The sequence below is a fragment of the Sander lucioperca genome, chromosome 2, assembly GCF_008315115.2.
Source record: "Sander lucioperca isolate FBNREF2018 chromosome 2, SLUC_FBN_1.2, whole genome shotgun sequence".
NCBI lineage: Eukaryota > Metazoa > Chordata > Actinopteri > Perciformes > Percidae > Sander > Sander lucioperca.
The window spans coordinates 17,946,132-17,971,806 of NC_050174.1; the positions used below are offsets into that span (position 1 = coordinate 17,946,132).

The window sequence follows — 25,675 nt, forward strand, 5'->3', positions numbered from 1 at the left end:
TAACCACATTCAATGGCTATAATTTGAATTTCTTTGCACAATAAGTACCAAGACATAAATAATCATAAACAATGACAACCCATGGTTGAAATCAGTAATCAGAGGTGCAGTGCTACGCGCTTCTCTGTGCTTCCTTTGGAGCAGTCGCCCACTCATAGTCCCATAACCACGGTGTCTGTCCCCCGACTCAAATCAGTTAAATCAAAGCTAAACCAAAGAGGAGCTATACTTAAGAACCTCATTGGAATTAAATCTACCACTGCAATGATAGAACAGAATAGGAAAATTAGATGTGGACTATTAAATATTAGATCTCTGTCTTCTAAAGCAGTACTAGTAAACAATTTGATATCAGATAATCAAATTGATCTATTATGTCTTACTGAAACATGGCTGTGCCATGAAGAATATGTTAGTCTAAATGAAGCCACTCCTCCCATTCATATTAATACTCCAATTCCTCGAGGCTCTGGCTGAGGAGGGGGAGTTGCAGCCATCTTTCATTCAATCCTGTTAATTAATCCTAAACCTAAACTAAATTATACAGCCAATTATATTTGTTGATATTTGTTTGTTGATTACTGAGCTCCAGGTCTGTATTCTGAATTTTTATCTGAATTCTCAGAGTTTTTATAATGTGTAGTCCTTAGGGGTGTAACGATTCATTTACTACATCGATGTATCGATTTATATTCCTATGATCCAACTACATCGATCTTTGCTCAGCAAGTTGGCCTTCTGGACGACATATATCGATCTAACATCGTTTTAAAAGGTAATCAATCTATTGTATCGATACTAGGAAATAACACATTGGATTTAAGCACGTCAGACTTTATATGGATGTTTTTTCTTAGCACTTTTAATTATAAAGGCGTTAAACGTTACTTGATTCAATCTGCTTGTCTGTGACGTCATCACCACGCGCCAGCAGCAGCGCGAAGACAAAACATAGCATGGTGGATGGCAGAGGAGAAGCCGACGAGCGAGAAATTATCAAGCCACCATTGCAGTCCAGTGTGTGGAAACACTTTGGCTTTTGCAAAGACGGAGATTTTCTAAATAAGTTGCACGCTGTTTGTAGGATATATAAAGGTCAAGCAAAGTACAACGGCAACACGACAAATCTCTCCAACCACCCACTAAGGCGCCATGGGATTTCACACAACACCGACTGTCCAGGCACCTCTTGCAGCGTTCCCGCTGCAGCAGCAGCGCAAGGTAAAGTCAACTCTGCAGAATCCTCAGGCCTCGCCTGCATGTTTAGTCAGAGACTAAGCCAAAACTCAGCTCGGGCGAAAAACATCACGGCAACAATTGCCAAGTTTATCTGCAAAGATATGCGACGCTACAGTGTGGTTGAAAGTCCGGGGTTCCGTGAAATGACTCAAACATTGGAGCCAAGGTACACGATACCACACTTCTCAGAAAAGGTTATACCTGCATTGTACGAAAGTACTAAGAATGATGTTAAGCTGTCAGTTTCTCAAGCTGAACGAGAGCGATAACGACGGATGGCTGGACGTCATGCTCAAATCAAGGCTATGTGACAATTACCTCTCATCACATTGATCCGGACTGGAAAATGAAGACCTTTGTTCTGCAAACCAGAGTTTTAAATGAAGCCCATACTGGTAAAAATATTGGCGTGTTACTGCGTGAAGCCTGCATGAAGTGGAAAATCTCTGACAAGAATCCTGCCATCGTCACAGATAACGCCAGAAACATGATTGTGGCCGGTGCAGAAGCCCAGTTCAGGCCACACATTACCTGCTTCGCACATACACTCAACCTTGCCTCGCAGAAGGGTTTGGGGGTGGACTGTGCTTCCAGGTTGTTGGGGAAAGTGCGAAAAATTGTTGGATATTTTCACCGCAGCCCGATTGCATGTCACGCCCTACAGGAAAAACAAACTCTGATGGATTTACCAAAACATAAACTGATCCAAGACATAATCACCAGATGGAACAGTTCATTCGAAATGCTTGAATGTTTTTTGGAACAACAGCCAGCTTTAATGGCAACTCTGATGTCCAAGGATCTACGAAAGGGGGTCCAGATGTAGGCACGCTGAGTAAGAATGATATTGCCAACATGGATTACATTGTTCAGTTGATGGGTCCTGTCAAAATGGCAACCACTGTGATGTGTGAAGAAGACCAGCCAACTCTCTCTGTAATTGCTCCTCTTCAAGCAAAACTGCTGAAACACCTACAGCCATGCAAAGTCGACTCAACCCTGGTTGCAGAGTTTAAGAGGGTGATGGCCAATGACCTCTCCACACGCTACAGAGGCACCCAAGATGCTCTCAACATAGGTAATTAATTTGGAGTCTTAATTCAAATCAACTTGGTTAATATTTTAGGTTATTAGACTGTATTAATTTGTAAAATGCCACACCTTTGCGTTTTCAAGTTTGAATTTGAGTTGAGGTTTTTTCATATGAAAACGTAAACAAGATATCTGCAATTAAATTCAAATTAATTCATTGTAGCTTTACATCATCACTGTGCCACATTTCTTTTAAACATACTAAAGTTTAATCTTCTGATTATTTTGTGTATGAGGAGGTGGTCATCACTTGCAATGTCAGGTCAACTTAATTTAATAATGCAATGAATGCAACATTCTTGTTCTTTAAACAGCATCAGCATTGGACCCACGATTTAAAGAACTGCCCTACCTGGAAAAAGAGGACAGAGAACAGGTCTACGCAAAACTGTTTTTTGGGGTTTTGGCAAGTGTCCCACCAGGTAACTCTTCTCTCCTCTTTCCTCTCTCCTCCTCTCCTCTTTCCTCTGCTCTTTTCTCTTCTCCCCTTTCATTTGTCCTCTCTCAAATCTTATCTGTTCTTTATCTTCCTCTAAATGTCTGTGTGCAGTCTTACAGAGCAGAAATTTGAACAGTTCACACATTCTTACATCAATAGATGCAAGCAATGGGAAATCAGGAGGAAGACGAGGGAAGCTCAAGCACAAAGCTGTCAGGATTCAATGAAGAGACCACAGGTGTGTTTCATGTGATACCAACAAAAGATTGTTGTTTTTTGTATTAATGAGAAACATGACTATATTTTGAAACACATATACATCTTATATTGTAGCTCCAAATGAGTCACCTCCTTGTAAGAAGAAGGCCTTAGATGCACTGTTTGGCGATTCCTTCACCCAAAGACAAAGAAAATCCACAAGCGAGACAGCCAGAGCAGAGGTGATAAGGTACCGAGCAGCAAGCTGTTTACTGTATAACAACGTACATTAGTGTTTGATCAGTTTGAGCCCATGTCGCTTTCTTGCCTCAAATTAATCTTACAGCTCAAACCTTCAGTATGTCCTACGGACATTATCCCCCCTCGCCTTTTTAAAGAGGTCTGGACCACTATAGGGCCAACTGTCCAAAAAATTATTAACAGCAGTCTGACTTCAGGAATTGTCCCAGCTTATTGCAAGGAGGCAACTGTTGTACCTCTAATTAAAAAGCAAAATCTGGACACTACCATTCTAGCTAACTACCAACCGATATCAAAGCTTCCTTTTATTTCTAAAATCTTAGAAAAAAATTGTTTTTGCACAATTACAATCCTATTTAGATACAAATGGTATTTTAGAATTTTTTCAGTCTGGTTTTAAAGCCTTTCATAGTACAGAGACTGCACTTTTAAGAGTTTTTAATGATCTTTTATTAACTGCAGACCGCGGGGACTCAGCTATTCTTGTGCTTTTAGACCTTACTGCTGCTTTTGACACAATAGATCACGCCATTCTTATCTCTCGCCTAGAGCACTGTGTAGGCATCCATGATACTGCCCTGCAGTGGTTCCGATCGTATTTATCTGACCGATTTTTTTTTCTGTAAAACTTGGTGACTCTACATCATCTATCGCTCCCCTTCTCTGTGGAGTCCCTCAAGGATCAGTTCTTGGACCACTACTGTTCTCTTTGTACCTTCTCCCTCTTGGAAATACTTTTAAAAAACATGGTATTTCCTACCATCTTTATGCGGATGACTCGCAAATCTACTTACCACTGAGAAGAGATGCAAACGGTTCCCAGACTCCTTTACTTGAATGTCTCAAGGATATTAAAACCTGGATGTCTTTCAATTTTTTAAATTTAAACGAAGACAAAACTGAGATCATTGTGTTTGGACCCAGCCGGGTTTGTGACTCCACTCCCGTAAACCTTGGTTACCTGCAGCAATATGTGAAGCCAGTAGTTACCAATTTAGGCATTAAAATTTACAGTGATTTTAAGCTTGACAAGCAGATAAACATGGTGGTTAAATCTAGTTTTTATCAATTGAGGCTTTTAGCCAAAATTAAACCTGTTTTATCTTTTAAAATGTTTGAACAAGTGATTCATGCTTTTATTTTGACCCGTTTGGACTACTGTAATGCACTTTACATTGGTGTGAACCAAACTTCCCTTTCATGCCTACAGTTAGTCCAAAATGCAGCTGCTTGTCTGCTAACAGGAACCCGGAAACACAAACACATTACACCCATTTTGGCCTCACTCCACTGGCTCCCTGTATATTTTAGAATACATTTTAAGATTTTAATGTTTGTCTTTACGTCGCTAAATGGGTTGGCAACTCAGTACATTTCTGAGCTCCTGCACATTCACACCCCGTCAAGGTCATTGAGGTCTGGGGATCAGCTGTGGCTGAATGTGCCCAGAACCAGGCTGAAGAGCAGAGGCGACCGCTCTTTTTCAGCAGTTGCTCCCAAATTGTGGAATGATTTACCACCGCACATTAAAGCTGCGCCCACCCTCCACACCTTTAAATTTTGTTTAAAAACATATTTCTATTCCCTGGCTTTTGATTCACCATGAGGCTTTTTGATTCACCATGAGAGCTGCTGTGGTCTTCGTTGTCACTGTCATTGTTGATGTTATATTATTTACATTTATTATCTTTGTAAAGCACTTTGGTAACCTTGTTGTTTGTTTAAATTGTGCTATATAAATAAAGTGGATTGGATTGGATTGGATTTGTTGTTAGGCAGCCCCCTCTAGTGGCCGCAGTAAGTGTTGCAGGAGGAAACAAGCAAGGGAGGTTACAAAGAGCACCAAACTCTACATAAGGAGGCAGGTTGGGGTGGTGGTTATGGCTCAAACAAACACAAAACTTTCACCCAGTTTTCTTGGTGAGCGTCTTGTGTTTTCTCCTTTACATCTTCAGGACATGAACACCTGTTTCCTGGGTGAAAGTTTTGTGTTTTCTCCTTAACTTTTCTTCAGGACATGAACACGTGTTTCCTGGGTGAAAGTTTTGTGTTTTCTCCTTAACTTCTTCAGGACATGAACACCTGTTTCCTGGGTGAAAGTTTTGTGTTTTCTCCTTAACTTCTTCAGGACATGAACACCTGTTTCCTGGGTGAAAGTTTTGTGTTTTCTCCTTAACTTCTTCAGGACATGAACACCTGTTTCCTGGGTGAAAGTCTTGTGTTTTCTCGTATTTCCGATTGAGGAATGTTGTTGAAGAGTGAGTGGCAAGCTATCAGTGAGTATGTAAAATGTTAACAGTAAAGAAGAAGTGTCTTACATCAGTATCAAATTGGCAACTCTAAATTACATTGTAGTGTTCCTCGATGTGCCGTTTCATCGAGGTACAATTCTGAAGTAAGTTTTCATCGTTTCTCGCATCAGCCTGAGGTGCGAGCTCAGTGGCTAGTCAAGATAAGACGTGAGAACTTCACTCCTACCGATAACACCCATGTCTGCAGTCGACATTTTAAGCTAGAAGATTTCATCACAACAACTACAGGACGTCGAAAACTCTTTTTGAGTGGATCAATTTTTGTTTACCAGCGCCAAGGTGCAGTGTTTGGAAGCACTGCCCTAAACGCCCCTCTCCCCTGCCGGGCCCGCCGTCAGAGACTGCTGGCTCTGATTGCAAGATGGAAGTAACGTTACCACTGGGGCATGACTCCCCTGTAACTCCGACGACATCGGTGACTCCATCTGAGTTAGCGGAAGAGAATGAAAAGTTGAAGCAAAAAGTCCAGGAGCTGCAACAACAGATTGAAACTCTGCAACTGCAATCGAGATTTGGTGTAGAGCGTCTTGCAGGGTCTGATGAGGACATTCGGTTTTACACAAGTTAGGTCCATGCAACCTGGTCTCACAGAATTCCGTGAAATGACCACGGCCCCTTAACTCAAAATCTGTGGCAGCTTCATGGAATCGCCGAAAATTTCGTGACGGGCCCACAGATGCAATGCCTATATAAGTCAATGACAGGCATCGTCCGTGGTCTATACACAGATTCCCTGATCACAGCACGTTTCTTTCTGCCAGTCGGGCTGCCGCAGAGAAGCTGTATAGCTTTGCTATTATTGGTATTTTTAGCCCAATAACCGCTGTTTTAATCAACATTTATTCACCAGATCTTATCATGGTTTTGTATTTCTTTTAATGTTATTATTTCAGTCTATTTCGGCCAGGGAAGCTGGATTGCTTTGTTGTTTATTGATATTTTAAAAACTATAACGCTACATCTATCAACATTTTTTTAGATGTTATCATAATATACATTTCTTTATTTTAATAATATTATTTCGGTCTTATTACCGGTGAAATATTACAGTATGCTGTAAGACAGAACACGATATGATCCGAGCTGGGCGCATGCAAAGCCGATTTCCCACAATGCAATGCGGGCATTCATTTCAGAGAATCAGACAGCGATCAGCGGGTCTTTAACACCAGTATCGCTTCAATGTACATATATACAGTCAGTGGTTTAGTCACCAGCAACAACACGTTGCTCAGCTTTGTTCCAGTAAGTTATGCACCGTAAAAACTCCGGAAGTGACGTGGTACGTGCCGCTCTGCGGATAAGAAGATAAAAAATACATAATATTCGTAATATTGATGTTTTTGTCTAATGTTGTATTTGAGGATTTAAACAATGAAGAGATTAATAATAATAAAATACAGTTTCATGTATTTGTCTCATGTACTGTTTGCTCGGTCGGCCGGCAGGCGGTGGCAATCTGAAATGGAATGAAGCCAGCAGCCACGGCAGACAGCAGAAACACAGGAGTCGAACATGTGCACAAGAACTACAAGTGCACAAGCTTTGTAACAGGTTCTGGGGCCCATCTATAGTGGGAGTTGTAGTTTTCAAATATATTGGTATATTTCTCATAATTAGAAGTTGGCAGTGTAGAATTTTGGATACACCCTGGGTTTCTTTGGGATGGGGAACACTGGTGTTATCAGATTTTAAAAATCTAATCATTGAATAGGTGAAAATAGCTTATTACCATATTTGACAGTGCTTACAGTGGGTAAACTTTGGTGACCATATCTACATGACAGCGGAGGTCCAGAGCTTTCTATAACAGCTGGTCTTATGTGTGTAGCACCTTCTGTTGCTAAATGACAAGTCTTCAAACATGTACTGGGTTCAAGGTCCAGAGGTCAATATGTCAAAGCAGGAGTAATGTATCCTCTTCAGACTGACATATGTTACTCTCCAGGTTGAGAAGTTTCCAACGATGTCTTTGCTATAGTCCTACAATGACGTTTTAATTTTTACTATATCATGGAGACCACTTTGCAGGTGATACTTTATTGTCCCCAGAGGGATATCTGCCTTGAGTTCAAATGCTTCACACATAACACTTGACATATTGTTTTATCATACAGCTGACATATACTTACAATAAAAAACAACATAAACAAAGTGATATGCAGCCAGACTGAAGGCAAGGCAAGGCAGCTTTATTTGTATAGCACATTTCAGCAACAGGGCAATTCAAAGTGCTTTACATGAAAACAGATTTAAAAATTTAAAACAGATAAAATACAAGAATAAAAGTTACAGTGCAGTATAAGAAATGAAACAATGAAGAGCAATTAAAACAGTTAAATATATAAAAGCAGATAAAATAGGAATTTCTCTTTATATGCTTATATAGATTGTCATACAGTGTCAACAATGCAACTTCAGTATAAGAAATGAAGTTATTTAAAGAAAGGCAACATCAAATAGATAGGTCTTCAGCCTTGATTTCAAAGAACTGAGAGTTGCAGCAGACCTGCAGTTTTCTGGGAGTTTGTTCCAGATATGTGGAGCATAAAAACTGAATGCTGCTTCCCCCTGTTTAGTTCTGACTCTGGGGACAACAAGCAGACCTGTCCCAGACGACCTGAGAGGTCTGGGTGGTTCATAGTGTAGCAGCAGATCAGAAATGTATTTTGGCCCTAAACCGTTTAGTGATTTATAAACCAGCAAAAGTATTTTGAAATCAATTCTTTGAGGCACTGGAAGCCAGTGTAGAGACTTCAGTACTGGAGTGATGTGATCCACTTTCTTGGTCTTAGTGAGGACTCGAGCAGCAGCGTTCTGAATCAGCTGCAGCTGTCTGATTGATTTTTTAGGGAGACCTGTAAAGACTCCGTTACAGTAGTCTAGTCTACTGAAGCATGGACAAGTTTTTCCAAGTCTTGCTGAGACATAAGTCCTTTAACCCTTGATATATTTTTAAGGTGGTAATAGGCTGACTTTGTAATTGTCTTAATGTGGCTGTTAAAATTCAGGTCTGAGTCCATGACTACACCAAGATTTCTGGCTTTGTCTGTTGTTGTTAACATTATCGTTTGAAGCTGAGTGCTGACTTTTAATCATTCCTCTTTTGCTCCAAAAACAACCACCTCAGTTTTTTCTTCATTTAATTTAAGAAAGTTCTGGCACATCCAGTCGTTAATTTGTTCAATGCACTTAGTCAGGACTTGGACTAGTATTGGACTATAGTCCCCTGGCGATAAGGTTATATAAATTTGTGTGTCATCCGCATAACTATGGTAACTTATTTTGTTGTTTTCCATAATTTGAGCCAGTGGAAGCATGTAGATGTTAAACAGGAGAGGCCCCAGAACTGAGCCTTGGGGAACTCCGCACGTCATATTTGTATGCTCAGATGTATAATTCCCTATAGACACAAAGTAGTCCCTATTCTTTAAATAAGACTCAAACCACTTTAGTACTGAGCCAGAAATGCCAACCCAGTTTTCCAATCGGTCTAGTAATATGTCATGGTCGACCGTATCAAATGCAGCACTGAGATCAAGTATCTTAGTAACTATCTGTGTTTAAGTGGATGTCATTAAAGACTTTAACAAGAGCTGTCTCAGTGCTGTGCTGTGGTCGAAAACCCGACTGGAATGCATCAAAACTGTTGTTTAGTGACAAGAAAAGGGTTAGTTGTTGAGAAACCGTTTTTTCAATGATTTTACTTAAAAATGGAAGGTTTGATATCGGCCTATAGTTGCTCATTAGTGACGTGTCTAGATTGTTCTTTTTTAAGAGTGGCTTAATGACTGCAGTTTTCAGGGCCTGTGGGAAGATACCTGAGAGAAGAGACGTGTTTACAATCTGTAGAAGATCTGTAGCCAAGCAATTTGCAACATTTTTGTTGAAAAAGGCCCGTTGGTAGAATATCAAGGCAGCAGGAGGAGGTTTTCAGATGTTGTAAAATGTCCTCCAGGTTTTTACGGTTAATCATATGGAATTGGGTCATATTGGAATTTGTTTTGCCTGGACACTGTGACAACACATACCCTGTACTCGATATGGAAACACTGACTGTCTAATTTTCTGAATTTTGTCTTTGAAGAAGGTGGCAAAATCATTGCAGGCCTTTGTGGATAAAAGTTCAGATGCTACTGGTACTGGAGGGTTTGTTAACCTATCGACAGTAGCAAACAAAGCACGTGAATTATTATTGTTTTTGGCAATAATGTCCAAGAAGAAGGACCGCCTTGCATTCCTCAGTTCCAAATTATAAGTGCGAAGTCTCTCTTTATAGGTGTTGTAGTGGACCTGGAGATTAGTTTTTCGCCACCTGCGTTCTGCTTTTCGACACTCTCTTTTTTCTGTTCTTACCAGTATGGCATTTCTCCATGGAGATCTTTTCTTATCAGAGACAGTTTTTACCTTAGTGGGAGCAATGGCATCAATAACATTTGTAATTTTACAATTGAAATTGTCTACAAGCTCAGTGACTGAGACCCCTGAGACCCTCTGTGTCTCTCGTGTGGACGAGAAAAGCTGAATGAATGTTTCACTGGTGTTGTCAGTGATATACCGTTTTCTTATTAACTTTGTTTGGACACTTTTTTGCACAGAGATAGTGCCATTAAAGAAAACACAGGAATGATCAGAGAGAGCAGTATCAGTCACCACAACCTTGGAAATGTTCAAACCCTTCGAGATAATCAAGTCCAGAGTGTGCCCCTTGTTGTGTGTGGGCTCCGTCACATGCTGAGTCAGTCCATAGTTCTCAAAAATGCAACACAGTTCTTTGGTCCCTCTATCCTGGGGGTTGTCAACATGAATGTTGAAATCACCAGCAATAACTACACAGTCAAAGTTAATACAGATTAAAGACAGCAGTCCACTAAATCGTCAAAGAAGGATGCACAGTATTTAGGTGGCCTGTAGATAATTAGAAATAAAGGTCGAGAGGGGGACCTTAACTGAAGAGCCACATATTCAAAAGAAGCAAAGTTTCCATAAGCTATTTGAGTACATCGGAACGAGTCGTTTCTTATTCGCTCTATTCTCACTCATAAAACTGAAGATACGGGGAGCTGACTCAATGGAACAGCATCACTGTTATTATGGTCTAACCAGGTTTCAGTTAAAAACATAAAATCAAGATTGTGTTTAATAATAAAATCATTGATTAAAAATGATTTACCCGCCAAAGACCTGACGTTTAGTAAGGCTAATGTTAGTGTGTTAAAATAATTATCTGTCTCGTTTTTTGGGACAGGCTGTGGCTGACGAGGAATGGATGCTAAATTTGCTAAGTTGGCAGTTAAGTGCTTCTTTTTCTTACTTAGCGGATTCACCATTCTTTTTCTATTACCTATCACAACATAGATTGACGAAGAATTGAATACACAGGACCCAGGATTGTCCTGGAAAGAGTCATGAGTGCCACTAGGCATGCAGCCTGGGCCCAGCACATATCAGTTAAAGCTTGTTTCATTCTGTACACAAGCATACTTATCAGTCTGGGGAGAAGGAGTTAGCTGCCGTTGATGTACACAAACAAAGCTACATCTCTGTGAACAAAAACCTCAGCAACAATCTGCTTATCCGTTTAATTTCCTGAAATGCTTCCTAAAACTAGTCCCTTCTTAATTTTGAAGGCTATATGGCTACAAGCTGTAACCACGGTGATTGATATGAGGATCATCTTATGAATATAATAATTAATATAGGCCTACCATAAATTGATATTTCAAAAAAGTCAGTTATTTGCTCATTTTGTGTTTCTCTGTTCTGTGCACCATCCAATATTACCAGGTTCATATTGTGGAATCTGTTCTGTATGTCTGAATGATAAATGGTGCTAATGAAAAATTTAACTAAAAAAAAAGTAATGTATTTAAAACAACTAATAATGCAGTGTGATGTTAAATCAAAGTAAGTCCCACACATAAATATGCTCATGTTTTTTTCCCTTTAGTCTTTGTTATTAACATTCATCAACCAGAAAATTTGAAAATTGCGTTTTTAAATAACGATGCATGGAAAATAAGATAAAAAATGCTTATCTTTGTAAGTAGTTTATTTTTTGTTTTTAACAACAGAACAAGTCAAAACAAATGCAAATAAGTCAAACATAAGCATAAAACACTATTTATTCATATTGGTATAAAGACCCGCTGATCGCTGTCTGATTCTCTGAAATGAATGCCCGCATTGCATTGTGGGAAATCGGCTTTGCATGCGCCCAGCTCGGATCATATCGTGTTCTGTCTTACAGCATACTGTAATATTTCACCGGTAATAAAACCAAAATAATATTATTAAAATAAAGAAATATACTTAGAAGTATACTATGACAACATCTAAATAAATGTTGATAGATGTAGCGTTATAGTTTTAAAAATATCAATAAACAACAAAGCAATCCAGGTTCCCTGGCCGAAATAGACCGAAATAATAACATTAAAAGAAATACAAATAAACCATGATAAAATCTGGTGACTAAATGTTGATTAAAACAGTGGTTATTGGGCTAAAAATACCAATAATAGCAAAGCTATACAGCTTCTCTGCCGCAGCCCGACTGGCAGAAAGAAACGTGCTGTGATCAGGGAATCTGTGCGTAGACCACGGATGATGCCTGTCATTGACTTACATAGGCATTGCATCCGTGGGTACAACCCGTTCTCATTCCGAACTCGTAAAATAAGGACGTCTGGACAGTGGCTGTCAGCGTCTGATGTGACGAAAAAGGCGTCTTTCAGTGTGTTTGTGTAACGCACTGGGGAGAGCAGCAGTTAGATAGGATTTAGCGAGTAGTATGTAAGGGCGAATTTCCACGTATGGAGGTTGGTTGGGGTGGTGGATGGGTCAAACACAGGACTTTCACCCAGGAGAGCGGGGTTCGCATCCCGCTTGTCACGCTTGCTATAGTCGCTTTTTATTTTCCTCCCGCGTGTCACAGAACCGTACGCCCACCCACGACCCTTTCCTAAACCCAACCATCCCGTTTTTCCCGCGTGTCACGGAACCGTACGCCCACCCACGACCTTTTCCTTAACATAACTGCGTCAAAAGGGACGGCAATAGTCCCGACCAAGCGCGTTTACTTATAACGCTAAAGGGACGGCAATAGTCCCGACCAAGTGCGTTTACTAATAGCGCTAAAGGAGACTTTTAGCGTCAATAAGAACGACAAAGGCACCTGACCAAGCGTCCGTATTTTACAAGATGAGTGTGAGAACCTGTTGGTGGGTACGTCACGGAATCTTCGGCGATTTCGTGAAACTGCCACAGATTTTGAGTTAAGGGGCCGTGTTCATTTCACGGAATTCTGTGAGACCAGGTTGGTCCATGACCATGTCCATGAAAAATCGTTTTCAAATCAATATGTCTACCATTACATCGAATTTCCTTTGACGTTAAATTACCCCAACGTAATTGTTTCATTGCTAGATTTGCATCATACCAGCACTTCCAGGCCTTTTGTCAACTTGTTCAGTCAGCCGCAAAGACCAAGATCACCGATGCAAGTGCAGCCAGTGCAACTAACATAGATCAACGGTAATCTATGTCATCAGGCTTTCGTAGATTAATGCATATTTACTATACTAACCCAGATAACACACTACACACACACACACACACACACACACCTGACTTACATCACCACCCCACTCCATACCCCCCAAACAGCACACTGCCCATCCCCAGTAAGCCCCCCACCCTCCACCCAACTGCATTCTGCACACTTACAGCTACAATGATTCACAATACAAAGGCTACAGTGAATCATGTTACATAGTTCTGACCCATTTAAGTTCTATCTTTATTTCATTAGGTGGTGTATCTACTCTTAAATAGTAAACATTTAACTGTAATTTTACTTTTGCTAATATAAGTTCATTTTCTGTCATCTCTTTAACAGAAACTTTCTGATCCCACCTTCTTGGTTCTATCAGGCTGTGGCTACCAAAAAAGGTTCTACTTACCACCAGAGTTTTCCCCATACGCCAACACACAAGTGGTGCTGGACTGTACAGAACTACTTTGTCAAACACCCTCATCTCTTGTTCTGCAAAGTGAGGTGTTCTCCAACTACAAGTCACACACCACTTTCAAGGCCATAATTGGCATTGCCCTCCATGGTCCCATCACCTTTGTTACTCCACTGTATGCAGGTTCTATGAGCGATAGGGACATTTTCAGAATTTCAGGGATTACAAAATTATTCACAGCTGACATGGCAATTATGGTGGACAAGGGATTTCTTGTGGATGCTCTTGTACCCTGCAAAGTTTACCGGCCTGCTTTTCTGTCAAAGAAAACTCAGATGAGTAAACAGGATGTTGAACAAATACATCCTGTAAAGGTGTATCCGGAGAGTTAAAGAGAATAAACTGTTTGAAAAAGTTATCCCCTTATCTGTGTGTGGGAGTATTGATCAACTGTTCAGTGTGGCTTGCTTCTTGGTAAACTACCAAAATGGACCCCTTGTCAAGGCATGGGCAACTCAACAGTGAAAATCTGGACTGGCATGTGACTGTATTTTTCTCTATGAGCTTCCATATACTGTTTACTATTTTGTCATTTACTATGCTGTTTGTTTTTTTGTATCTTGTGACATACCGTTCAGTAAATTGTCTGAAATATTGACATAATGTTTACATTTGCCATTTATTGTCTTTTACATTGTGCCAGGAGGAACACAAATACATAAGTTAATTCAGACATTTAGTATACAAAGACACAAGCTGTCATACTTGAACACCCAACAATAATATGGCTCCTTGTATAGATTTGTAATGATGAACTATGTAAATAAACATTGTGGTGCAACATTTGACATTTTGTATGAGTTTGTAGATAACTACTGACACTGAATTCATAATAACAAAAGGCACCTTATACATGTAGGTTTGTTGTTTATGTACATACATGTGCATTTCTTAAAGATAACTATAAAATTGATTTTCACACAAACATGTTTTGGGAGGTGGGTTGATTTAAAATTTTCATGCAAGATGATAAGTAAAAGTAGCCTGGATGCCAGCCGAACTTAGCCCCGCCCACAACATTTAAGGTTGGGAAGTTCGGTCTAGACTTGATCCGTTGTGGAGCAACTATGCTCGAACAAGAGCTGTTCGGACCAATCAAATTGCCAGGGTGGGCTTTTTACAATGATGGACAGATGATCAACAGTAATGTAATCAACCACGTCACCAAAGAGCACGGGTTGAATTTGTTTACAACAAAGATGGCTTTCCGCTGGAGAACTGAGATGTGTAGATTCCGCCATCGGGTCTGTTATAGAAGATATCGACAGCGCATTAATTTTAAAAGAGGAACAGAGAACCGCGATCAAGGCATTTGTTGATCGGAAGGATGTTTTTGCCGTCCTTCCTACAGGATTCGGCAACGTCACATACTCCTGCTCTGATTGGTTGTAGGTCTATCCAATTGAGTGCAGAGGCATTTTCTTTCCTGGTTCGGTTGAAACGCCCAATAATCACAGCCCAATGGTGCAGTATCAGACTCGTATTCTGACTAGAATCTGAGTATGACGACGTCAGGCTAAAGTAAAAGTAGAAATAGAAATAATCTCCCCTCTCCCTGATGATGGCAGGATCCTCCTCTGCAAAAACAACAAAGTCACACCAGTCCATACCTGTTAGCAGGAGTTGTCCTTGCACCTGCCAGTATTAACCTGTTGCTTTTTCAGATACATGGTGTCATTGTGAAGCTTCAGGTATTTGCAGTCAACATAACTTTTCACATTGGGGCATTTCACCTCCACTAGGCCAAAGGGTGGATGTCTGTTGGGTCGAAAACAACCTCATCAGGGGAAGACCCTAACCAGGGGACATCGGAGTGTATAACGAAGCCACATGCCCAGTAGTTAGTGTTCTTTGCTTTGCAATATTCCTGAATGGCAAGTGGCTCCAATGCCAGACCTCTTTTCATCAATGCCGTTTGTGCCACTCCCCTAATCATTCTTTCAGCAAGCTGTTCCTCTGAAGTCTGACTACGAACATGACATACCTCCCTGAAGTGAGATGATGTTATTCTCATCCTTCTGACTTGGTGCCACTCTGTGGACATACTCTGCTCCCTTGCTGCTTCTTCTATTTTCCTTGCTGTATCCAAGGTAGTCTGCAGAGATGGCAGATGCACACAAACTGGCACGTAGTGGGCTCCAGTTTGTAGCCATCCAAAGGCAGAGGTGGGGGTGGAGGAGCACCGGTGTGTAGCAGGATAATGCGGCTGACTGGCACTGGCTGCTGGTACAAAATCGGGCTGCCCTCCTGAACTTTTGCCAGAGCTGACTCAACCAACGTGACATCGGCACTGATGGACATGGTGGTAATGAGAGGTGCTATGTCCGATGTAAAGCCTTCATAAGCTTCCGCCACCTTCAGGACATCAGGATCAGGCAGATCCCCCCGCATTGCTTTGTAGAGAGTGCTCCTATGTAGAATTGCATATCATAAATCAAAGTGCGCACAATTATATTTAGACAACCATAATCATATTGGTTGATTAATTCTAAATGAGCATGACATACTGGACATACCTGACACACATCACTACCGTCCTCTGTTTGGGCTTTGCAGACAGCACCACCATGTCACTCACACGGCCCGGCTTCACACCTTATCAATAATAAATGAAAAGGCATTTCAGAGGTCATAGACTGGGGCTATAGGCAAATCTTGCATAAGCATGGAATTATGCTGCTTAAAATATACCATAGTTCTTGGTTTGTGCCAACGTTGTTCAGTCTCTGTGCAGCTCAAAACACGTGGTACAGCTGTGATATTTAACTGTGACTAATGAGCAGTCTGATACAGTAATGCAACATGATTGCATAAGGCTCTGCCAGCCACACAGGAGCACCTGGCCTCATAGAGCTGACCAGGGGTTGAGTCTTCAAGGACAATCTTTAAAAAACAAAAAAGAAAAGTGTGTTATAATCAGCAGAGATCACAAACTGATCAGATATCTCAAAGTCAAAGGTGTACTTTGCATTATTTTTCAAGTTAGTTACTATGAGTTAGAGAATGAGGTTACTTTAACCACACAGTCACTGGGTTAGTAAAACTGAACACAATATAAACAGCTAAGCAACTGTCTCAACAACCAGCTTCTGGGGTTTCATATAGGAGTGGCAGGTCTACTAGAACACTAATAGGGCAGGCAAGTGTCATCATAGTGTTACCTACTTCAAACGTTTGGCTAGCTAGATAAGATGTTCAACTTTTTTAGATAATTATACATTTGTTTGCCAGATTAACCCATCATTGCCAAATCGAAGCCCCAGAACATAACTGGTTGGATCAGATGAACAACTGTCTGTAGATCTTTACTTGATACTGGGGATAACCAAATACTGTATTATCAATACGTATAACTGAGCAACACAAGTCATTGTTATATAATTATTCAATGTCAGATAGTAAAGTGAACATGTGATAAACCACATGTGACAAACCACTAAAATTAACAGTTTAATAAGTATTTCTAAAGGTTACTTTTTAGCCTAACATCACCTAGCAGCATTGCTAACGTTAGGGCTACAGCTAGCTAAAGACATAGCATAACTTACCTTCATAATTGTCAATGAATGAAGCGGCGTATATCTTGAAACCCTTTTCCCTCTCCCAAGAGGGGAGCCGATGATGACGCTTGAATTATTCGGTGTACATTGTTTATCATTATCCTTGGCAGGTGTTGAAGGGATCTGGTGTAGAAAGCCATATTTATCTGGTCTTAGTCTAGAGCTACCTGACAGTTACCGGCGTTGTCGATGAAGCTAAAATTAGACCAAAAATGCCATCGCCTACCAGTGACGTCTGACAATAATAGAACGTTAGTAAAATCAACTAGTAGATGGGAGGAGACAACTCCCTGGAGTAGAATAGAATATCAACTGTCTGTACTAGGACATCTGGGCCATTCTACGGAGCTCCAGGGTGAAGTAGGATGATGTGGGTCTTGTAATCCTTTCGCCTTATTACTTATAATAAATAGAGATCCAATGAGAGAAGTTTGTTGGGGCTTTTGTGACTTCCTCTCAATTAACGAACACGACATTATGCACTACTAAAACTACTGCTACCCGGGTAGAGCTAATGTGTGTGTATGTGTTCTTATCTGGGGTCCGAATGAATAATCGAGCCAGTCAGACATTCTCTGGGGCAGGTAGGTCTATGGTAGTCCGCACCGATTTGAACCATTTTCACGGTTACACATAAAATGTATATTTTATTAACCATAATCAGTTAAATCACAATGTAGTGGCACCTTTAATGCTTCACCATGCTATTAGCTGTACTACTAGCTTACAGAATGATTCAGCAATTAGCGATAGCTAGCGGTTAGCATTAGCGATCTTTTTAAAACGTTATAATCAGTTAAATCACAATGTAGTGGTATTTACCATCAAAGTGTGTTACCTACACTAAACACAAATTACTTTGTCAACAGAATACATGCAATGCACCTTTAATGCTTCACCATGCTATTAGATGTATTACTAGCTTACAGCATGAGTCAGTAATTAGCACTAGATAGCGGTTAGCATTAGCGTTCTTTTTAAAACTTTTTTAAGGTGACACAGTATGAACTAAAGTGTGTTGGAAACATTCTCATGACTCCGACTGTTTTTTATATGAAAGGTATCTGAACTCAAACAGCAAAAAAACAACAACAACAACAACAGCAACGTGGCTAAATGGCTACCAACAGACTAGCATTGTGTGTTTTGACTCACCAAGGCAAGGCAATTTTATTTGTAGGCTATAGCACATTTCAGCAGCGGTGCAATTCAAAGGCAGTATCGAAAAGAAAGGTCTTCAGCCTTGATTTAAAAGAGCTGAGCTTAGGTGCCCATCTGCAGTTTACTGGAAGTTTGTTCCAGATACGTGGAGCGTAGAAACTGAACGCTGCTTCCCCCTTTTTTGTTCTGATTCTGGGGATGGCAAGCAAACCTGTCCCTGATGATCTTAGAGGCCTCTGCGGTTCATAGTTCACAAGTAGATCCGAAATATAGTTTGGCCCTAAACCATTTAGCGAGTTATAAACCAGCAGAAGAATTTTGAAATCTATTCTTTGGGGCATAGGAAGCCAGTGTAAAGACTTCAGAATTGGAGTGATGTGATCCACTTTCCATGTTTTTTTGAGGATTCGAGCAGCTGCGTTCTGAATCAGCTGCAGCTGTCTGACTGATGTTTTAGGGAGACCTGTAAAGACACCGTTACAGTAGTCGGGTCTACTGAAGATAAAGGCATGGACAAGCTTTTCCAAATCCTGTTGACACATAAGTCCTTTTACCCTTGATATATTTTTAAGGTGGTAAAAGGCTGACTTTATTATTGTCTTAATGTGGCTGCTAAAATTCAGGTCAGAGTCACACCAAGATTTCTGACTTTGTTGTTTTTAACATTATTGTTTGAAGCTGGGCACTGGTTATTAATCGTTCCTCTTTTGCTACAAAAATGATCACCTCAGTTTTTCCTTCATTCAATTTAAGAAAGTTGCGGCACATCCAATCATTAGTTTGTTCAATGCACCTAGCCAGTTTTTGTATTGGACTATAGTCTCCAGGCAGCAGTGTTATGTAGATTTGTGTGTCATCAGCATAACTATGATAACTTATTGTTTTTCATTATCTTGGCCAGTGGAAGCATATAGATATTAAACAGAAGAGGCCCTAGGAGAGAGCCTTGGGGATCTCCACACGTCATATCTTTGTGCTCAGAAGCATAATTACCTATGGACACAAAGTAGTTCCTATTCTTTAAATAGGATTGGAACCACTTTAGTACAGAGCCAGAGAGGCCTACAAGAGTTTCTTCATGTTTATTCATTCAACAGAAACGGTCTCTCTCTCATTCACAGCTGGGATTCTAATAACGGAACAACTTATTAGTGTCCCCACATGTAAATAATCAATGTTTTAGGAATGCTTTGTAATGTTTCTTACCACAAATTGCTTAGTCGGCCTTGCATCCAGCGCGTTACACAGCATACAATCTCGCCCGCGCTAATTAGCACTCTCTATCTTTTCAGATGCACAGACAGTGCGGAAACACCTGCAGCTACACCTCTAGTTTAATGCTTCTTAAAGTTTTTTCAACAATGTACCCACTTTCAAATACGTTTACAGCCAACTAACGTAACCGTCTTGACCAACGCAAAACATTTTTGGTAGAAAAAAAAGCCTATAAAAAGAGATAACTGTACACTGTACGATCAGTGTCTGATTCACTAACAGGAAAAACACCTAGGCATACATGCTATTTTAAATGTTTAAAATCTATTATACCATATATATATATATATATATATACACAGACACATATATACATATATGGGAAAGGGAAGTTTGGGGTCCCCTCATGGAGCTGCTGCCCCGGCGACCCGACCCCGGATAAGCAGACAACGGTGGGTGGATGGATGGATATATACAAAGTGACAAAGAAATTGACAAAAGTGACCAAAAAAATGGACAAAACATCGGGAAAAGTGACAAAAAAAAAATATATATATATATATATGCATATACTACGTTACATGATTTTCTTTTATTCAGCTTCTTTTCTTTGTTTGTTTGTTTGTTGTTTATGATATGCTTTGGTCGACGCGCTTAAACAAGTCTCAGAATCCACTGATCTCTTTCGTTTGTCACATTTATTTTCCATTACCATTCAAACTTCATATTGATATGTTTTCTTCTTTTCCACAAGCAAATCATGACCTGTCCTTACCAGATGGTACTACAAGGAGTGACAGCAGAGCATAAAAAATAAAATGCATAAAAAACAACTTCAATTCACAAGCTTAACTGTTCTGGGCGGTACTCAACGGTCGTGTGACAACAAACCAAAGGAACCCCAACTGAATGACAGCTTGGCTCTTATATACCAGCTGATGCAATTACTGCCTCAATCAGCTGACTGTCAAAAGGCTGTGAGGATACACCACCTACCAAGGTCAATTAACACAACTTGTTAGTTTATGAGTCTAGTTTACTCTCAATATCAATGCATTTATGCACAATTCATCAAAACAAAAGCTAAATCTTCTGGCAGGCCTACAATCCAACCCAGTCTCACGGCAGTTTGTGTAAATGTCACGTTATTTGAATCTAGTCTGGGGCTGGGATACGCCCGAAAATGACGCTCCATAAGCCGGAAGGCGGCCCGCTGGGGACGCGCCACAATAAACGCCGGGAGACGGCTGGGATACGCCCGAAAATGACGCTCCATAAATTGGGAGGTGGCCGAGAGGCAGCCCGCTGGGGACACGCCACAATAGCGGGATTTACTTCACATTTTCGTGCTGGCCACCACGAAAAAAACGAGAAAAACGTCCCCGTGAACACGAATCAATAGATTCAAATAACGTCACATTTACACGAACTGCCGTGAGACCGGGCTGTACAATCACACGGAGGACCTCTCTCTGCTTCTAAACAACTAAAAAGTAAATCTCTACACTGTACTGATATGTATTGATGTGTATTGACCTGTAAATATTGAATATGACATACAAGGTGTAGTTTGATGTCTTATACGACCAGTGTTGTAATGTAACAAAGTACAAATACTTCACTACTGTACTTAAGTAGAATTTTCACGTATCTGTACTTTACTTCGTTATTTATATTTCCGGAAACTTTTACTTTTACTCCACTACATTTCCTAAATAAAATGTATACTTTTACTCCACTACATTTCCCCTAAGCATCTTAGTTATCGTTACTACAAAATATAATCAGAAGAAATTTATTACACTGAAAAAAAGGAAGTTTGGCAAATCATTGCTCCTAAATTGCCAAGATAATGTAGGCTCCATTCCAGTTGGTGACGTGATGCCTGTTTGTGGCCAAGTGGCAAAAAAAACATAGGCCAACAATAAAGAAGAAGAGGAGGAAGCATAATGACTGATAGTGTCATGGAAGCACCTGCTGCAGGCTCTGCCGCCATGACGATGATCACCCCGACGACAGTGGTGATGATAACATTACACACCTTTAGCCAAAAAGTTCATAATCAAAGTTTTTTTTTACTTTTACTTATACTTAAGTACATTTAATATCAGAAAATTGCTATGAATACTTAAGTACTGTAAATATCAGATACTTTAAGACTTTTACTCAAGTAATATTCTAAAAGGAGACTTTAACTTCTACCAAAGTCATTTTCTGGGAAGATACTTGTACTTTTACTCAAGTATTGCTTTTGAGTACTTTATACAAGACTGTATACGACCCAGACGATTAATGCAGTTTTCTTTGGGCCCTCTGCAGTAGAGGTCTTCATGGGTCTACCCAGTGTTGTAGTCTAGACACCAAAGTCAAGTCTTGAGTCCCCAGTGTTGGAGTCAGAATCCATGTGGAGTCACCATTACCAGCGTTCTAGCCCAAGTCCGGCTCCTGAGTTTGAGTCATCAAGGTTGAGTCTGAGTTGAATACAAGACTGCCACCATTGCTTCACTCTGGCACCTTCAAAGAGCTGATATACAATAATCATTTTATGGTATTGCTACGGTTATCCTCCCATTTCACATATCTGCATTATGTCTTATGATTGTACTTGTCTGAATTTTTGTGAATTTTGTAATTGCTTGCAACAAAGACACACCTGGTTTCTAACAGTAACGGGTGATGCAAAACATGAAATTGGCTTTGTCTACGTATAAAGTGAATGCCGAATTGATATTTTTTGCATGCGTGTACATCCTTATGTGTAAAATGACAATGCTGAACATTTGGGAATTGAGGTTTGAATGAAGGACTTCTGTTGCATGTCATCTGCCCACTCTTTCTCCCTATGTGTCCTGTCTTTACGCTGTGCTGTGTATATGATTCAATAAAGTAAAATGCAATAATGAATGCATGAAATTATGCAGCAATAATTAAATATTAACAGACATTCCTGTAGTCTTTCTAAAGACACATATTAAGGTGTGGGGTTTTAAATCACTGGTGTCAATATACATTTTCTTTTCAGCAAATTAAATATGAGTCAAACTAAACTCTACAGTATTTGTTATCTGTTCAAAGTCTTCTACTGAGCAGTATTATCTGCTGTCTCGTCTCCACTGTGTGTGTATGTGCTTCGCGCAACCAATCAGTGCTCAGCTCATCTAAATATTCATGAGCATACCATATTTGGAAGAAAAGCTCTCGTTCCAAAATCAGCCATTCCACAGGGTAGCATTAGGGCCCATAGAATAGCACCCGGGCCATTTTCAGCCCAACCAATATTACACACCCTATTAGGAAACCTTAAGGAATAGTTTGAAATACCCTATATAATCATTCTATCACCCCTTTAAAACTAATAAACAGATGTGCAGCATATCATTTAAAAAAACGTACGTCCATATACAAATAAATGGGATATTACTTTTTTGAAAAATATGGTTTCTTTTAGCGCAGCATGTAACAGATCTCAGTAATCGTTTTGTTGCATGTAACAGACCTCGGTAATCAGTTTGTTAAAAGGTTAAATAAAATGCCCGTTATAATTTATGAGAGTAATACTTGCAATTCTAATTTGCTTTGGACACTCTGAGCAGGTCTGCCTGCTTGATGGTGTTCACTGTAATAAGTGTGCTCTCCAACCATAAGTTTGTCATCACATTAAGCATAGCTGAGGCACCCTTATTAAAAGAGGAGATGGCCATGCTTGCCGCTGCCTCAACCCTGTTCTTGCCTACAAAAACTGTTTTTGGGCAGCGGGCCCATATGACAGAATTGAGGCACTCATGCTGCATTCTTTGCCTGATATGCGGTGATAGATGGGGAGAAGTTTCTGGCCCACCTCGTGTGATAGGTTATTAGCAGCATGTTGTGTGTGGCTTTCGGGGGTCTCACCTTTGTCTTCTGCCCTCCGATACCAACATCAAGATGGATTGCACCTAGTGCAGTGGAGAAGGACTGCCCATATCTCTGCTTTCGTTGTATCCAGTGACCCCTGCTTATTCAAAATTGCCCCCCTGTAATCATTTTGCAGTGTTTTGCATTTCTTTGCGGTCAGTTTCCCCAAACCCTTGCCTCCCAATTTGCGCTCGGCACTACATTTATCTGAGCACTGTGCCCATTCGCTTGTGAGCATGGTTTATACACTCGAGCTTTACAATCTCATGCCCAGGGTATGGGTTCAATGTTAGTACTTAAAAGCAGAGCTACCCCCATCTGAAAGCATCTCAGTGTACCACAGCTGGTGGCGACTGACTGATCTGGTCCACATTCTTCTTTGTTGCCTCCTGCGCACACACAAAAAAAGGTGACAAACTTCAAAAACAGCGACAAAAACTTTGAAAAAAGTGACAAACTTGGAGAAAAAAAAAGACAGTAGAAGTAACTACAGCCTTGTAACTGAAAAACATTTTGCAAAAAATGTCACACACCACCTGCAGTCCTCCAAAGTACCCCTAGGGGTACACGTACCCTCTGCAGTCCTCCAGAGTACCTCTAGGGGGACACGTACCCCCATTTGAAAAACACTGGTCTAGAGCAGAGCTGCCCATTTTGGGGCCCACTTTTTTGGCACAATTTTTTTTGGCCTGCGCTCTGGTCAGAATTTTATGTCTCAACTTTGTCCCGCGCACATATTTTTTTGGCCCGCGCTCTGGTCAGCTGCAGTTCACTATCTGGCCACAGTTTAACATTGGTTTAGATGGGGCGATAGGGAGGCGCTATTTAGCTTCTGTCAACGCAGATCTTTATGATGACAAGAGTGAAGAAGAGGGCTGAGGAGGAGCTAGCTAACATGGATCGTATGGGGCATTGGCACACTGACAAGAGAAAGTTTAAAAATAGTTGGCAACACAAGTATTTTTTTACTGAAATCGAGTCTACGGCAGTTTGTCTTATCTGTAAACGAAGAGTGGCTGTTCTTAAAGAGTATAATCTCCGTCTTCATTATGAAACGAAACATTTGCATCAGTTCTCAGATACAGTGAAGAGGAACAAAAAGTCAAGGCAGGAGACCTGCTAGCAAAGTTATATTCTCAACAACGTACTTTGCTTCAGCCGTCAACAGCACAAGAAAATGCTACCCGTGCAAGTTACCGGATTAGCACATTAATTGTGAAAAATGGACGACCTCTTTCATGTGGTGACTTTGTGAAACAGTGTCTAAGTGTGGCTGCTGAGACTGTGTGCCCGAATCAGACACGGGTTTTCTCCCAAATTAGCCTGTCTCGGAACACCATTACCCGTCGCATGGAGGATATGGCTCAAAACGTCCGTGAGCAAATCGTAGCGAAAGCAGGTAGATTTTCTGCCTTCTCCATTGCCTGTGACGAGAGTATAGATATCTCCGACTCTGCGCAGTTGTTGGTGTTTATGCGAGGAGTCAGCGCGGACTTTGAGGTGTGTCAGGAGTTCGCCGGCCTTGAAACACTTTCAGGCACAACAAAAGGAACAGATATTTTTTTGGCAGTGGAAAGAGTTGTGGAGAAGAACAACTTGAAGTGTGAAAATATGAAGGGCATCACGACCTATGGAGCTCCGGCAATGGTCGGTAAGCATTCTGGTCTCGCTACACTGGTGTCAGAGAAAGTCCGCCAGTGTGGGGGACAGATTTTAAAATACCATTGCATTTTACATCAAGAGCAGTTGTGTGCCAAATCAATCGGTCTGAAGAATGTGATGCAAGACGTTGTTTCCATCGTCAACAATATTCGCTCCAAGGCGCTCTCACATCGTCAGTTCCAAGCTATGCTGGATGAGATGGAGGCACAGTATGGTGATGTGCTGTACCACCAGGAGGTGAGGTGGCTGAGCAGAGGGAAAGTTTTACGGCGCTTTTTTGAGTTGCGTGATGTGATCAGGGAGTTTCAAGCTAGAAAAAAAAGCAACATTCAAGTGCCCTCAGACAAGCAATAGATCGCCGACCTGGCTTTTCTGGTGGACATTACAGAGCTACTGAATACTCTGAATCTTCAGCTCCAAGGGAAGGACCAGGTAATCAGCCAGATGTATGATCATGTCAGAGCCTTCAAGCAAAAACTGTTGTTGCTCAACGGACATCTTTCAACAGGTGAGGCCTAATTGAATTCAAATTATATAATAAAATGTGCTCGTTATTAAGCATAATGTTATTGTGTGCAGTATTTGGGGTAAACAAATACTAAATATATATTA

At 40.6% G+C, this 25,675-nt stretch overlaps 1 protein-coding gene across 1 annotated transcript in view; it reads left to right on the forward strand.

Annotated features, from left to right (window-relative positions):
* LOC116048195 (GTPase IMAP family member 4-like) overlaps window positions 1-25,675 on the forward strand; it is a 56,788-nt gene that overhangs the window by 22,217 nt on the left and 8,896 nt on the right. The window lies entirely within an intron of this gene.